At 35.8% G+C, this 14,492-nt stretch overlaps 2 non-coding genes across 2 annotated transcripts; both read left to right on the forward strand.

Annotated features, from left to right (window-relative positions):
• Window positions 1-3,639: 3,639 nt before the first annotated feature.
• LOC148578395 (small nucleolar RNA R71) lies at window positions 3,640-3,747 on the forward strand. The gene has a single exon (XR_015903626.1). It is a non-coding gene; the product is annotated as a small nucleolar RNA R71 (small nucleolar RNA).
• Window positions 3,748-7,074: 3,327 nt separating this feature from the next.
• On the forward strand, window positions 7,075-7,181 carry LOC148578396 (small nucleolar RNA R71). Its single transcript, XR_015903442.1, has one exon. It is a non-coding gene; the product is annotated as a small nucleolar RNA R71 (small nucleolar RNA).
• Window positions 7,182-14,492: the final 7,311 nt, after the last annotated feature.

Genomic DNA, 14,492 nt, shown 5'->3' on the forward strand with positions numbered 1-14,492 from the left:
TTTGCTCCCAATAGTTTTGTGGAGGAAAATGCAATTGAGGCATTTCCGGGATCTCATGGTGATGAGCTTCTTGCGCCTCTTGAGCTCCATGAATGGGCTCTCTTGCTTGCTCCATCTTTTTCTTAGTGATGGGCTTCTCTTCCTCAATGTGAATGTCTCTTTCTATGAAAGCTCCAGCTGAGTAACATAGATGGCAGATAAGATGAGGAAAAGCTAGCCTTGCCCCAGTAGAGGGCTTTTTGGCTATTTTGTAGAGTTCAAGGGAGATGACTTCATGAACCTCTACTTCTTCTCCAATCATGATGCTATGGATCATGATGGCCCGATCCAAAGTAACTTCAGATCGGTTGCTAGTGGGGATGATGGAGCGTTGGATGAACTCCAACCATCCTCTAGCCACAGGCTTGAGGTCCAATCTTCTTAGTTGAACCGGCTTGCCTTTGGAGTCAGTCTTCCATTGAGCTCCTTCCACACATATGTCCATGAGGACTTGGTCCAACCTTTGATTAAAGTTGACCCTTCTAGTGTAGGGGCGTTCATCTCCTTGCATCATAGGCAAGCTAAACGCCAACCTCACATTTTCCGGACTAAAATCCAAGTATTTCCCCCGAACTATTTTAACATAGTTCTTTGGATCCGAGTTCTTACTTTGATCATGGTTCTTGGTGATCCATGTATTGGCATAGAACTCTTGAACCATTAGGATACCGACTTGTTGGATGGGATTTGTTAGTACTTCCCAACCTCTTCTTTGAATTTCATGTCGGATCTCTGGATACTCATTTCTTTTGAGTTTGAAAGGGACCTCGGGGATCACCTTCTTCTTGGCCACAACATCATAGAAGTGGTCTTGATGAGCTTTGGAGATGAATCTTTCCATCTCCCATGACTCGGAGGTGGAAGCTTTTGTCTTCCCTTTTCCTTTTCTAGAGGATTCTCCGGTCTTAGGTGCCATCAATGGTAATGGAAAAACAAAAAGCTTATGCTTTTACCACACCAAACTTAGAATATTGCTCGCCCTCGAGCAATAGAAGAAAGAATAGATGAAGAAGAAGAAGAAAATATGGAGGAGAAGAGAGAGAGAGTGTATTCGGCCAAGAAGGGGAAGAGAGGGTTGTAGTGTGTGAAAATGAGGAAAAATGGATGGCTTTATATAAGGAAGGGAGGGGGTAAGATTCGGCCATTTAGGGTGGGTTGGGTGGGAAATTGATTTTAAATTTTGAAGGTAGGTGGAGTTTATGAGGTAGGTTTATGGGGAAGAGTGGGTGGATGTGAGTGGTGAAGGGTTAATAGGGAAGAGAGATGGAGGTGATAGGTGAAGGGTTTTGGGGAAGAGTGTTTATGGGATTGTGTGAAAGATGGGTGAGAAGAAGTGAGTGGAGGTAGGTGGGGATCCTGTGGGGTCCACAGATCCTGAGGTGATCCTGTGGGGTCTACAGATCATGAGATAATTCTGTGGGGTCCACAGATCCTGAGGTGTTCAAGGATTTACAACCTTGCACCAAATTAGGCATGTAAAATGCCCTTGCACACAACTCTGGGCGTTCAGCGCCAGGTTGGTGCCCATTTTGGGCGTTCAACGCCCATTTGTTGCCCATTTCTGGCGTTGAACGCCAGAACCATGCTTGTTCTGGGCGTTCAGCGCCAGCTCTTCTCCAGGGTGCAATTCTGGCATTCAGCGCCCAGATGCTGCCCATTTTGGGCGTTTAGTGCCCAGATACTACCCATTTTGGGCGTTCAGCGCCAGAACCATGCTCTGTTCTGGCGTTGAACGCCAGGCAGGTGCTTCCTCTAGGGTGTGATTTTTCTTCTGCTGTTTTTTATTCCGTTTTCAATTTTTATATTTATTTTGTGACTCCACATGATCATTAACCTATAAAGACATATAACTAAGAAAAATATAATTAGATAGATAAAAATTGGGTTGCCTCCCAACAAGCGCTTCTTTAATGTCAATAGCTTGACAGTGGGCTCTCATGGAGCCTCATAGATGTGCAGAACTTTGTTGAGACCTCCCAACACCAAACTTAGAGTTTGGATATGGGGGTTTGACACCAAACTTAGAGTTTGGTTGTGGCCTCCCAACACCAAACTTAGAGTTTGACAGTGGGGGCTTTGTTTGACTCTGCTTTGAGAGAAGCTTTTTATGCTTCCTCTCCATGGATGCAGAGAGAGATCTTTGAGTTGTAAACACAAGGTTGTCCTCATTTATTTGAAGGATCAATTCTCCTCTGTCCACATCAATCACAGCTCTTGCTGTGGCTAGGAAAGGTCTTCCTAGGATGATGGATTCATCCTCTTCCTTTCCAGTATCTAAGACTATGAAATCAGCAGGGATGTAAAGGCCTTCAACCTTTACTAACACGTCCTCTACTTGTCCATAAGCCTGTTTTCTTGAATTATTTGCCATCTCTAATGAGATTTTCGCAGCTTGCACCCCATAGATTCCCAGTTTCTCTATTACAGAGAGGGGCATGAGGTTTATTCCTGAACCAAGGTCACACAGAGCCTTAAAGATCATGGTGTCTATGGTACAAGGTATTATGAACTTTCCAGGATCCTGTCTCTTCTGAGGCAATGTCAGTTGATCCAGATCACTTAGTTCATTGGTGAACAAGGGAGGTTCATCTTCCCAAGTTTCAATACCAAATAATTTGGCATTTAGCTTCATGATTGCACCAAGGAACTTGGCAGCTTGCTCTTCAGTAACATCCTCATTCTTTTCAAAAGATGAGTACTCATCAGAGCTCATAAATGGCATAAGGAGGTTCAATGGAATCTCTATGGTCTCTAATTGAGCCTCAGAGTCCTTTGGTTCCTTAGAAGGAAGCTCCTTATTGATCACTGGACGTCCGAGGAGGTCTTCCTCCTTGGGATTCACGTCCTCTCCTTCCTTTACAGGTTCGGCCATGGTGATTAATTCAATGGCCTTGCACTCTCCTTTTGGATTCTCTTCTGTATTGCTTGGGAGAGTACTAGGAGGGATTTCAGTGATCTTTTTACTCAGCTGGCCCACTTGTGCTTCCAAATTTCTAATGGAAGACCTTGTTTCATTCATGAAACTCACAGTGGCCTTAGATAGATCAGAGACTAAATTTACTAAGCTAGATGGATTCTGCTCAGAATTCTCTGTCTGTTGCTGAGTGGATGATGGAAAAGGCTTGCTATTGCTAATCTACCATTATTAAAGCCTTGTTGAGGCTTTTGATCCTTCCATGAGAGATTTGGGTGATTTCTCCATGATGGTTCACCCATGTATTTTAACTCTGCTATTGTAGGGTTCTCAGGATCATAAGCTTCTTCCTCAGAAGATGCCTCTTGAGTACTATTGGATGCAGCTTGCATTCCATTCAGACTCTGAAAAATCATATTGACTTGCTGAGTCAATATTTTATTCTGAGCCAATATGGCATTCAGAGTATCAATTTCAAGAACTCCCTTCTTCATAGGCGTCCCATTACTCACAGGATTCCTCTCAGAAGTGTACATAAACTGGTTATTAGCAACCATGTCAATGAGTTCTTGAGCTTCTGCAGGCGTTTTCTTTAGGTGAATGGATCCACCTGCAGAAGTATCCAATGACATCTTTGATAGCTCAAATAAACCATCATAGAATATATCCAGGATGCTCCATTCTGAAAGCATGTCAGAAGGACATTTTTTGGTCAGCTGCTTGTATCTTTCCCAAGCTTCATAGAGGAATTCACCTTCCTTCTGTCTGAAGGTCTGAACATCCACTCTAAGCTTGCTCAGCTTTTGAGGAGGAAAGAAATTGGCTAAGAAAGTCGTGACCAGCTTATCCCAAGAGTTCAGGCTATCTCTGGGTTGAGAGTCCAACCACACTCTAGCTCTGTCTCTTACAGCAAAAGGGAAAAGCATGAGCCTGTAGACTTCAGGATCTACTCCATTAGTCTTAACAATATCACAGATCTGCAAGAATTCAGTTAGGAACTGAAAAGGATCTTCAGATGGAAGTCCATGAAACTTGCAGTTCTGCTGCATCAGAGAAACTAGCTGAGGTTTCAGCTCAAAATTGTTTGCTCCAATAGCAGGGATGGAGATGCTTCTTCCATGTAAATTGGAATTTGGTGCAGTAAAGTCACCAAGCATTCTCCTTGCATTATTGTTGTTGGGTTCGGCTGCCATCTCCTTTACTTGTTCGAAATTTTCAATAAGGTTGTCTCTGGATTGTTGTAATTTAGCTTCTCTTAGTTTTCTCTTCAGAGTCCTTTCAGGTTCTGGATCAGCTTCAACAAGAATGCCTTTTTCTTTGTCCCTGCTCATAAGAAAGAGAAGAGAAAAAGAAAAGAAGAGGAATCCTCTATGTCACAGTAAAGAGGTTCCTTATTGTTAGTAGAAGAAGAAAAGAAGAAAACAATTCAAACACAGATAGAAGAGGGGGTTCGAATTTGGTGAGTGATGTGAGGAAGAGATGTTAGTAGATGAATAAATAAATAGAATAAGATGATAGAAGGAGAGGATTTTTGAAAATTATTTTTGAAAAAGAGTTAGTGATTTTTGAAAATAGTTTTTGAAAAAAAGTTAGTAATTATCGAAAATTAAAATCAAAAATTAAAATAATTAGTTAATAAAAAAAAGAAATTTTTGAAAAAGAGGGGAGATATTTTCGAAAATTAGAGAGAGAGTTAGTCAGGTAGTTTTGAAAAAGGTAGGAAACAAACAAAAAGTTAGTTAATTAGTTGAAACAAATTTTGAAAAGATAAGAAGTTAGGGAGTTAGAAAAGATATTTTGAAATCAAATTTTTGAAAAAGTTAAGATGAGAAGATATTTTTGAAAAGATATGATAGAAATTAGTTTTTTTGAAAAAGATTTGATTTTTAAAATCTCAATTAATGACTTGATTCACAAGAAATCACAAGATATGATTCTAGAACTTAAAGTTTGAATCTTTCTTAACAAGTAAGTAACAAACTTGAAATTTTTGAATCAAAACATTAATTGATGATGTTATTTTCGAAAATATGATGTAAAATTAAGAAAAATATTTTTGAAAAATATTTTTGAGATTTTCGAAAATAACTAAAAAATTGAAAAAAGATTTGATTTTTGAAAAAGGTTTTGAAAAAGATAAGATTTTTTTAAATTGAAAATTTGATTTGACTCATAAAAACAACTAGATTTTAAAAATTTTTGAAAAAAGTCAAATCTAATTTTCGAAATTTTAAGATAGAAAAAGGGGAAGATATTTTTTTTATTTTTTTGAATATTTATGATGAGAGAGAAAAACAAGAAAAATGATGCAATGCATGAAAGTTATGGATCAAAACAATGAATGTATGCAAGAATGCTATGAATGTCAAGATGAACACCAAGAACACCATGAAGATCATGATGAATATCAAGAACATATTTTTGAAAAATTTTTAATGCAAAGAAAACATGCAAGACACCAAACTTAGAATTCTTTAATGCTTAGACACTAAGAATCCAAGAATGCATATGAAAAACAAGAAAAGACACAAACCATGCAAATGTAAAGATCAAACAAGAAGACTTACCAAGAACAACTTGAAGATCATGAAGAACACTATGAATGCATGAAAATTTTCGAAAAAAAAATGCAAGATGAGTATGCAATTGACACCAAACTTATAACATGACACATGACTCAAACAAGAAACACAAAAAATATTTTTTTGATTTTTATGATTTTATGATTTTTTTGTATTTTCTTTTAATTTTTTCGAAAATCATTTTGGAAAAGAAAAATAAGGATTCTAAAATTTTTAATATGAATTCTAGGAATCTTATGCTCTTTAGTCTAAAGCTCCAATCAAAGGGTCAGGCATGGCTTAATAGCCAGCCAAGCTTTAGTATGTAACTTAGACATGACACGCCTAACATGCCCTACAGTCGTGGCTTTACAGCCAGCTAGGCTTCAACATGCTTTATGAAACACTAGAATTCATTCTTAAAAATTCTGAAGAAAAATATATTTTTGAAAACATTTTTTTAAAATTTTTTTTTTCGAAAACAAAGGAGAAAATTTTTGAGAGATTTTTGAAAAATTTGTGAAAACTTTTTGAAAAGAAAACGAAAAGAAAGTTACCCAATCTGAGCAACAAGATGAACCGTCAGTTGTCCAAACTCGAACAATCCCCGGCAACGGCGCCAAAAACTTGGTATGCGAAATTGTTACTCAGGTTGTGAATTATTATTCGAAATTGATTCCCCGGCAACGGCGCCAAAAACTTGGTGCACGAAATTGTGATCTCTGGTAATGGCTCCAAAAACTTGGTGCTCTAATATCAATTCATAATTTGTCACAACTTCGATACAACTAATCAAAAGATGTCTAATACAATAGTAAAAGGTCCTATTTATAATAAACTAGCTACTAGGGTTTATAGAAGTAAGTAATTGATGCATAAATCCACTTCTGGGGACCACTTGGAGTGTGCTTGGGCTGAGCTTTGAGTGTTGCACGTGTAGAGGTCCTTCTTGGAGTTGAACGCCAGCTTTCGTGCCAGTTTGGGCATTGAACTCCACTTTGCAGCTTGTTTCTGGCGCTGGACGCCAGAATTGGGCAGAGAACTGGCGTTGAAAGCCAGTTTGCATCATCTAAACTTGGGCAAAGTATGGACTATTATACATTTCTAGAAATCCCTGGATGTCTACTTTCTAACGCAATTAGAAGCGCGCCATTTTGAGTTCTGTAGCTCCAGAAAATCCATTTTAAGTGCAGGAAGGTCAGAATCCAACAGCATCAGTAGTCCTTCTTCAACCTCTGAATCTGATTTTGGCTCAAGTCCCTCAATTTCAGCCAGAAAATACCTGAAATCATAGAAAAACATACAAACTCATAGTAAAGTCCAGAAATGTGAATTTAACATAAAAACTAATGAAAACATCCCTAAAAGTAACTAGATCTTACTAAAAACAATGCCAAAAAGCGTATAAATTATCCGCTCATCAAGCAACCAACTCAATAAGCTCAGTAGTCTCCTCTGGTGTCTTCTTCATGTGCAAAGAACCACCTATAGAATTATCTAAGCACATCTTGGACATTTCACACAAGTCCTCAAAAAATATCCAGCTGAGTCCATCTAGAGAACATGTTTGGAGGGTATTGCCTAGTCAGTAGCTTGAATATCTCCCAAGCTTCATAAAAGGTCTCACCATCTTTCTGTCTGAAGGTCTAAACCTCCACCCTTAGCTTAGTCAGCTTTTGAGGTGGGAAAAATTTAGTCAGAAATTCAGTGACAACCTTATCCCAAGTATCCAGACTCTCATTGGGTTGAGAATCTAACCACAGCTTTGCTCTATCCTTCACAGCAAATGGGAAGAGCATGAGTTTGTACACCTCAGGGTTCACTCCATTAGTTTTCACAGTATCACAAATCTACAGAAAATCAGAAATAAACTGATTTGGATCTTCCTGAGGGAGTCCATGATACTGACAGTTTTGTTGCACGAGAGTAACTAGCTGTGGCTTCAGCACAAAGTTGTTTGCATCTATAGGAGGCACCACAATACTTTTGCCATAAAGATCTGCATTAGGAGGAGTGTAAGAGCCAAGAACTCTTCTAGGTTGCTCATTCCCATTCAGATTTGTCATATTGGCATTAGCAGCATGATTATGATCCATGGTGGACTCTGCAGCCTTGTAAAGTCCTGCTTGTTGCAAATGCCGCCTCAAAGTCCTTTCATGTTTAGGATCAAAATCTAATAGAGGTTTTTTGTCCCTGTTCCTGCTCATAAATAGACAAAAGACAAGAAAAGATGGGATTCTCTACGTCAGAGTGTAGAGAATTTCTAGTGAGGTAACTTGTGTAAAATAATAAAATAAAAATACTAAATAAACTGAATACTAAAATTCGAAAATTACTATTGAAATTAGGACAAAAATTTCGAAAATTTTTAGAAAAATAAATAGGAGAAATTAGAATAAAAAATAACTAGGGGACACCAAACTTAATTTCAAAAATTAAGGAAAAATAAAGCAAGAAAAATTCAAAAATTTAAGGTGCAAAATTAAATAAATTTAAAGCTAAAATTCCTAATCTAAGCAATCAAATAACTAATAGTTGTCAATCACAGTCAATCCCCGGCAACAGCGCCAAAAACTTGGTGCAGAATTTAGAACCACAAACTAACCGGCAAGTACACCGGGTCGTACCAAGTAGTACCTCAAGTGAATGAGGGTCGATCCCATGAGGATTGATGGACTAAGCAACAATGGTTAAGTGATTCACTTAGTTAGACAAATAGAAAAGAATGTTGAGAGTTCAAATGCATCAAACAGTAATTCAGAGAATCAGAAAACAAGCAGTAAATTGAGGTGAAATATAGATGGAGAAAACAGTTAAGGTTTCAGAGATACCTATCTTCCGGATGGACTTTTCTTATTAACTATTTTAATCATGCAAGATTCAATTCATGGCAAACTTATATGACTAAACCCTATTTCCTTAGACCTTTTTAGTCTCCTCCAACCTTCATCAACTGCCAATTCCTTGGTCACTTAATTCCAATTAGAGGGTGAAGTTCAATTCTAGTTTATATGCCACAGAAAACCTAATTACCCAAATATAAGAGGATTATATGTCACGTATCCCGTTAAGTCCAGATAATTAGAAATTTAGGAGAAATTATTTTCAAGTTGTTGTTCAAGTAAAGAGCTTTTTCAAGTTATACAAGAACTCAATTAGAACAAGGGTCATACTTCCATTCCACCCAGATTCATAAGATAAAGAACAAAAACATTTCTTGAAATAGAAATCAGTATATGAATTAAAATAGAAAAATAATAGTATCAATTCATACAATAGACAGAGCTCCTAACCTTAACAGTGGAGGTTTAGTTGCTCATGGTTCATAGAGAAAACTAGGATTCTAAAAACTGTAAATTGCGGAATGAGGTAGAAGAGAAGAGAAGAGCCCGAATGGCTGATTCTTTTCCCTTTTATATCTAATCCTAATTAATGTAAAATATATTTCCTAAAAAACTAAATAATATATTTTCCTAATTTTAAAAGAAATAAAGTTTAATCAAAATTTATTAATTGCTTCTCGTAGCCTTGTGTAGACGAATTGGGGACCACTTGTGAGTTGAAGGTTGGCGCCGAACTTGAAGGGAGTCAAGTTCGGTGTGGACTAGGCAGCATGTTCACTTTACTTCTTGGCTTGTGGCGCCAAACTTGATAATCGTCAAGTTTGGCATGGGATGTTGTACGCAAATGTCCCTTGGAAGCTTCATGCTGGCACCGAACTTGAAGAACTTCAAGTTTGGCGTCGAGGAGACTGAACGCTCTTCTTGGATAATGGAGTTGGCGCCAAACTTGGGAGAAGCCAAGTTTGGCGTGGAGGTGGCAGCATTGCACACAACTCAAAGTAGCATTCATAATGGCTAAAATATATTAAATCTTGATTAAACTTAGCAATTCAAATACAAATTCACTAGGAAAAGATAGGAAAGATGCTCACGCATCACTAACGAATGATTGTGTGGATTTTAATTTGTACTTTGAGCACCCAGTTGGGTTGCCTTGTTATGCTCAAGAGGATATAGGCTAGGATGTGGCTGCAATTAGTGATTTTTCTTTCTCATCCCCATCTGATGATAGTTACAAGAGTGTTGAGGATGAGGCATACCAACCTCCTCCAGATGGGTAGATTGAGAAAAGTGACACTGATGGTGATAAAGATAGAGTCAATGTGAGAAAATTTACAAAGAAAAAGAAAGTTGAAAATTTAGCAAAGGAGAAAGATGATTGTGAGCTGTGGGAAGATTGTGGTAATAGACCAGTGTGAACATTGGCAAAAAAAAGTTGTGCCAAAGAAGTATGCTGACAAGAGAAAGAAGCATGCTATGCCCAACTTTAGTCCAAGTGGTGACGTGATGTTAGAGCTAGTTCAAGACCTAATAAAGGTGGAAAAAGTAGTGGGCTTGGTGGTGGTAAAATCCAACCTGATGCTGGACAAGATAGAAGTGGACCAACCCATACTAAGGTTGTTGAGCTCAATATAGAAGAGGTTGATTCTGAAGAAGATAAGGCGTATGTGTATGAAAGTGAAGCATTTGTCTCACTTGTTTCATCATATAATGAGGGTGGTAATAGAAACGAATGACTGGAGCACAAAACTGGTTATGACTATGGAGAAGTGTATTTTGTGTTTCGTATGAAATTTAACACGATGGTTGAGTTCAAGAATTATTTGAAGGATTATTTTGTCTATGAGAAAAAGGAATGTCAATACATTAGGAATGAACCCGAAAGAATTAGAGCCAAGTGTGCTACAAAAGGGTGTCCATGGCTGATTTATACTTCATATAATTCTAGAGATCGTTGTTATCAAATCAAGACCTTTGTAAACAGGCATACATGTGAGAGAGATTTTGGTTCCAATCAAGTTCGAACAAGTTATTATGCTTGAAAGCAACAAGAGAAATGCAGTGTGGAGTGAAGATATTGACAAAGCTATTTATGAAGTTCAAAGAAATTCCAACAAGCTTTGTGTAAATATCAAAGAGCACACTTGTACATATAATGTGTGGCAACTCATAAGTAATTTTGTGTATATAATGCTATTATTAATTATGTCAGTTATATCTAATATATTAATCTATTCGCTTAGGACTTTGTTTTGTCTAAAATTATGAAGGCCTTCTATGCAAGCATGCAGTTACTGCAATTTTTAGATTGAAAAACATGGGATACAAATCAAAGAACTTTGTACATAAGTCACTAACCATGGATGTTGTTAGAGCTACATACTCCTATGTGATTCAACCGGTGAACGGTGAGGAGTATTGGATCCTCACAGGTTGTACAGGAACCCTCCCTTCGACCATCGTACGTCCAGTTGGCCGGCCAAAAATTAGAAGAATAAAAGATCCAATCGAAATGGTGATTGGCAACAAAGTTAGGAAGTCATGCCAAGTAACTTGTAGTAAGTGTGGCAAGAAAGAACATTATTACAAGACTTGCAAAGGTGCACCTAGAAATCTAAATTGGCAATAAATTTATCTCAATATGCATCATAAAATGATGAACCAGTAAGTATAGGATAGAATACTTGTGACAATGACTGTTATTTTTTGTTTTATTAGACTGAAATTGTTATTTATCTTATGCAGGCTGCTCAACTAATACCACCACATCCTGCTGGTCCAATACCACCTCCTTCTATTGGGCTTAGAATGAAGCAACCTATTGTAAGGCCTCCTGTACCATCAACTAAAAATAATTTAGAGACACTTAAAGTAACTAGCTTAGAGACATTTGCAAGCATGTTTACTTTCATGCCAACACCTAGGTTTAGGCCGCCAAGCCAAGAAAGATTTAAGGATATTGATTAATAAAGAGCAAACAATGAAAAAAGAGCAAGTTCCTGCTGAAGATACTTTTTGTTTAGTACCCTGTTAGTTAACTTTAGTAATTATAAACTTATGAGCTTATCTATATATTAGAAAATTAGCATATTAGAGTCATGTGTATTTTGATACTACACAAATAATTACTTACTTTTGATTAGATAAATTAAGATATATTATGGTACTCTTTTGGATTGTACTTATAGTTACATTATTTGCTACTATTTTATTGAACATATCCGAATCATATTGTACCATCTTATTTTAGATTAATGAAACAAATATTTTGAATTGAACTCACAATTACTTTGTTATTGTATTTTCATACATTGATGCACTAATATAGTTGAAGTGTAATCCAGTCTCATTCAACATTAAATAAATTCATAGTAAGTTGACAATAAAAAATACAACTAATACAAGATTCATTAGCATAATATAATCTTACATAGGTTTGGTTACATTCAAAAGGATTACATATCAAAATAAATAACCACAATATACCTAACATAGTCTTACATCATCTATTTAAGACATGTCTCGAAGGCTAGCACAACCAGGATATTAATCATACTCAAAACCACAATCCGAAAATATTTGTTATCAACCATCTTGGGATCCAATCTCATTCTGAATTTTCAGATTTACTTCCATGTCTAATTCTTTTACTATATAATCTAGTTCCTTCAATCTCCTTTCTATGAAAAGAGTATTTCGACAAGTAATGTCCTCATCAATATTTTCTTCAATTAAAATATCTAGCCACTTGAAATACTTACAATGTAATTTACAAAGATTAGAAAATATACAAAAAAAATCAAATTCCCGCAAAAAATATGAATCATTACTTACATTGTAATTAGGACATTCTAGAAAAAATCTATCTGGATTAAGTTTTGTACAAGATTGAAAAAAAATTGTCTAGCTGCCATAATGACATTTGGGAGAGATGAATTTTTTCTTTTTTGGCTGTCCAACACTCCAAAAGAAAAAGTGCAGCTCCTACTATCTCTGCCAAAACTATAATCATGCAGAATGTGATTCCTAGTTTCTGAAAAATGGTCTCCACGACTCATGATGGTAGGAATGGTGGCTACACAAGGAGAAAGTGACAATAACATTAGGGTTAAACAATAGGGCTATTCATGTTCTTCTCTTTTAAAAAGAGAGAAAGACGTTGTTTTTATAAAATTAACAAGGGTCGGATTGGATGAGCATTCCAAGCTAGCACTTAATATTCAGATTATCATATTAATGTGCCATATAAGCATGTTTCATTAACCCCAAAGAGAGAAATAATTGATGTAGGGGCTAACCGATCTCACGAGATTAAAGTTCAAGGATCATCTAAATTTTTTTTTTTGAGGGAACCTCATGGTCTTTCAAAAAAATTATTTGGGATCGAGATGAATATTTACTCTATTGTATATGATTTGATTAATATTTAAAATTTATTAACTAATTGTCATTCTACAATGAACCGTGCATAAGAAATTAAACTTTTTTTAGTGGTCCAAACGCACCTTAGTTTATTCGAGTGGCATGCATGTTATTGAAGAAATTATCAACATGTCTTCAAATAGTGCTAACGAGTGGAGCGGTGGTGATCCCTTTAGTTGTTGATGGCTATGCCGGAGATGACATGGGAACGGTTTTAGTTTGGTTTTTGTTTTTACTTTTTAGGTTTGTTTTTTGAGACTTGGGTAACCTCTGGTGCTCCACTGCTATTGTGTTGAGCTATTTGCTTTCAAAAAAAAAAAAGAGGATTGATGTTGAAGGACTAAGATTTTGTCTAGTAACGAATGATTCGAATGGTATGCATGTTATTGTTATTTATTTATCATGAAACTGCTACTTTCAAACCGAAAGAGATAACAAGTGATTATATCCTTAATATTATCCTAACTCTTTTATTTCTTATTAAAAAAAGAATGTAACTGATATATATCTTTAGGGTATATGATAAATTTATTATTAAAAAATTAATTTTTTAATAAATATAGAATAAATATATTAAAAACTTAAATTTTTATATTTCTATAAAAAAATTTAATTTATAATTTTAATGTATACCCTTAAAAAAACACCTTTCTACTTTTAGAATTTGAATCGAGACTAATACTATGAAACCATCCATACATGTAGAGGATCCAGCGTGGCACATTTCAAGTACACGTCACGTATCAAAAATGATGTATGAAAATGCATAAAAAATACTATGCAAAAGTTGGTTGCTTCTCATGTTTGTAGAATCATAATGATGATTTCTGATCTGTTTTTCTTAATTTCTTATGTTAGAATATGGAATTTTAAGACTTAAAAGATCTTTAGTTGTAGAGAGGTGCTTATTGATGTGTTTCTTCAATTCAGGTGACTCCGAGATTTATTTATTTATTGTCGATTACTAAGAAAATGAGATAGAGTCTGTTGGAGACTTATAATCGAGTCCGTCGTTAGAGCTACGCAATTTTAATGAAAATCATATAAATGGACCAAATGCATATAATTTGTGATAGATAGTGAAACTTACTGTGAATATGCCAATTCCTGAATCCTAATGTTTTGAATTTAAAATTCCTATTTATAGTATTTTGTATGATAAATAATAATGAAATAGAAAATATTTACGGAGTAAATAAAATAAAATATTTATGTGCGAATTGATGAGCGGATATTTTCACAACTAGAAAATGGATTAATATAGACAGATTTACAGACAGATTTAGTCTTTATTACAGATGAATTTTTGGTTACCGAAAAAATTACCGACGGATTTTGTCCCTCTGGAAAAGCCTCGTTGGAAATTATTTACCGACAAATTTTTTTCCGTTGGAAAATTACCGACGGATTTTTACCAGTTACCGATGGATTTTCCCTCTGTAAATTCTCCATCCATTTCCCGAAGACGACGAACTTTCAGACGGATTTTTTGTCAATAATTACAGACGGATTTTCAGACGGATTTTCCATCTGTAACTAAAGACAAATTTTCCGACGGATTTTTCATCGGTAATTGGCAACAGATTTTCCGACAGATTTTTTGTCTGTAATTTAAACCTTGAAAAATCATCCCACACTCTGAATACAGACAGAAAATTCGTCTGTAAATCTGTCAGTAAGGTAAAATAGAGTTTTTTTTTTTTTTTCATTACA

This window comes from Arachis ipaensis, chromosome B1 (genome assembly GCF_059453495.1).
Source record: "Arachis ipaensis isolate K30076 ecotype BB chromosome B1, ASM5945349v1, whole genome shotgun sequence".
NCBI classification, from domain to species: Eukaryota; Viridiplantae; Streptophyta; class Magnoliopsida; order Fabales; family Fabaceae; genus Arachis; species Arachis ipaensis.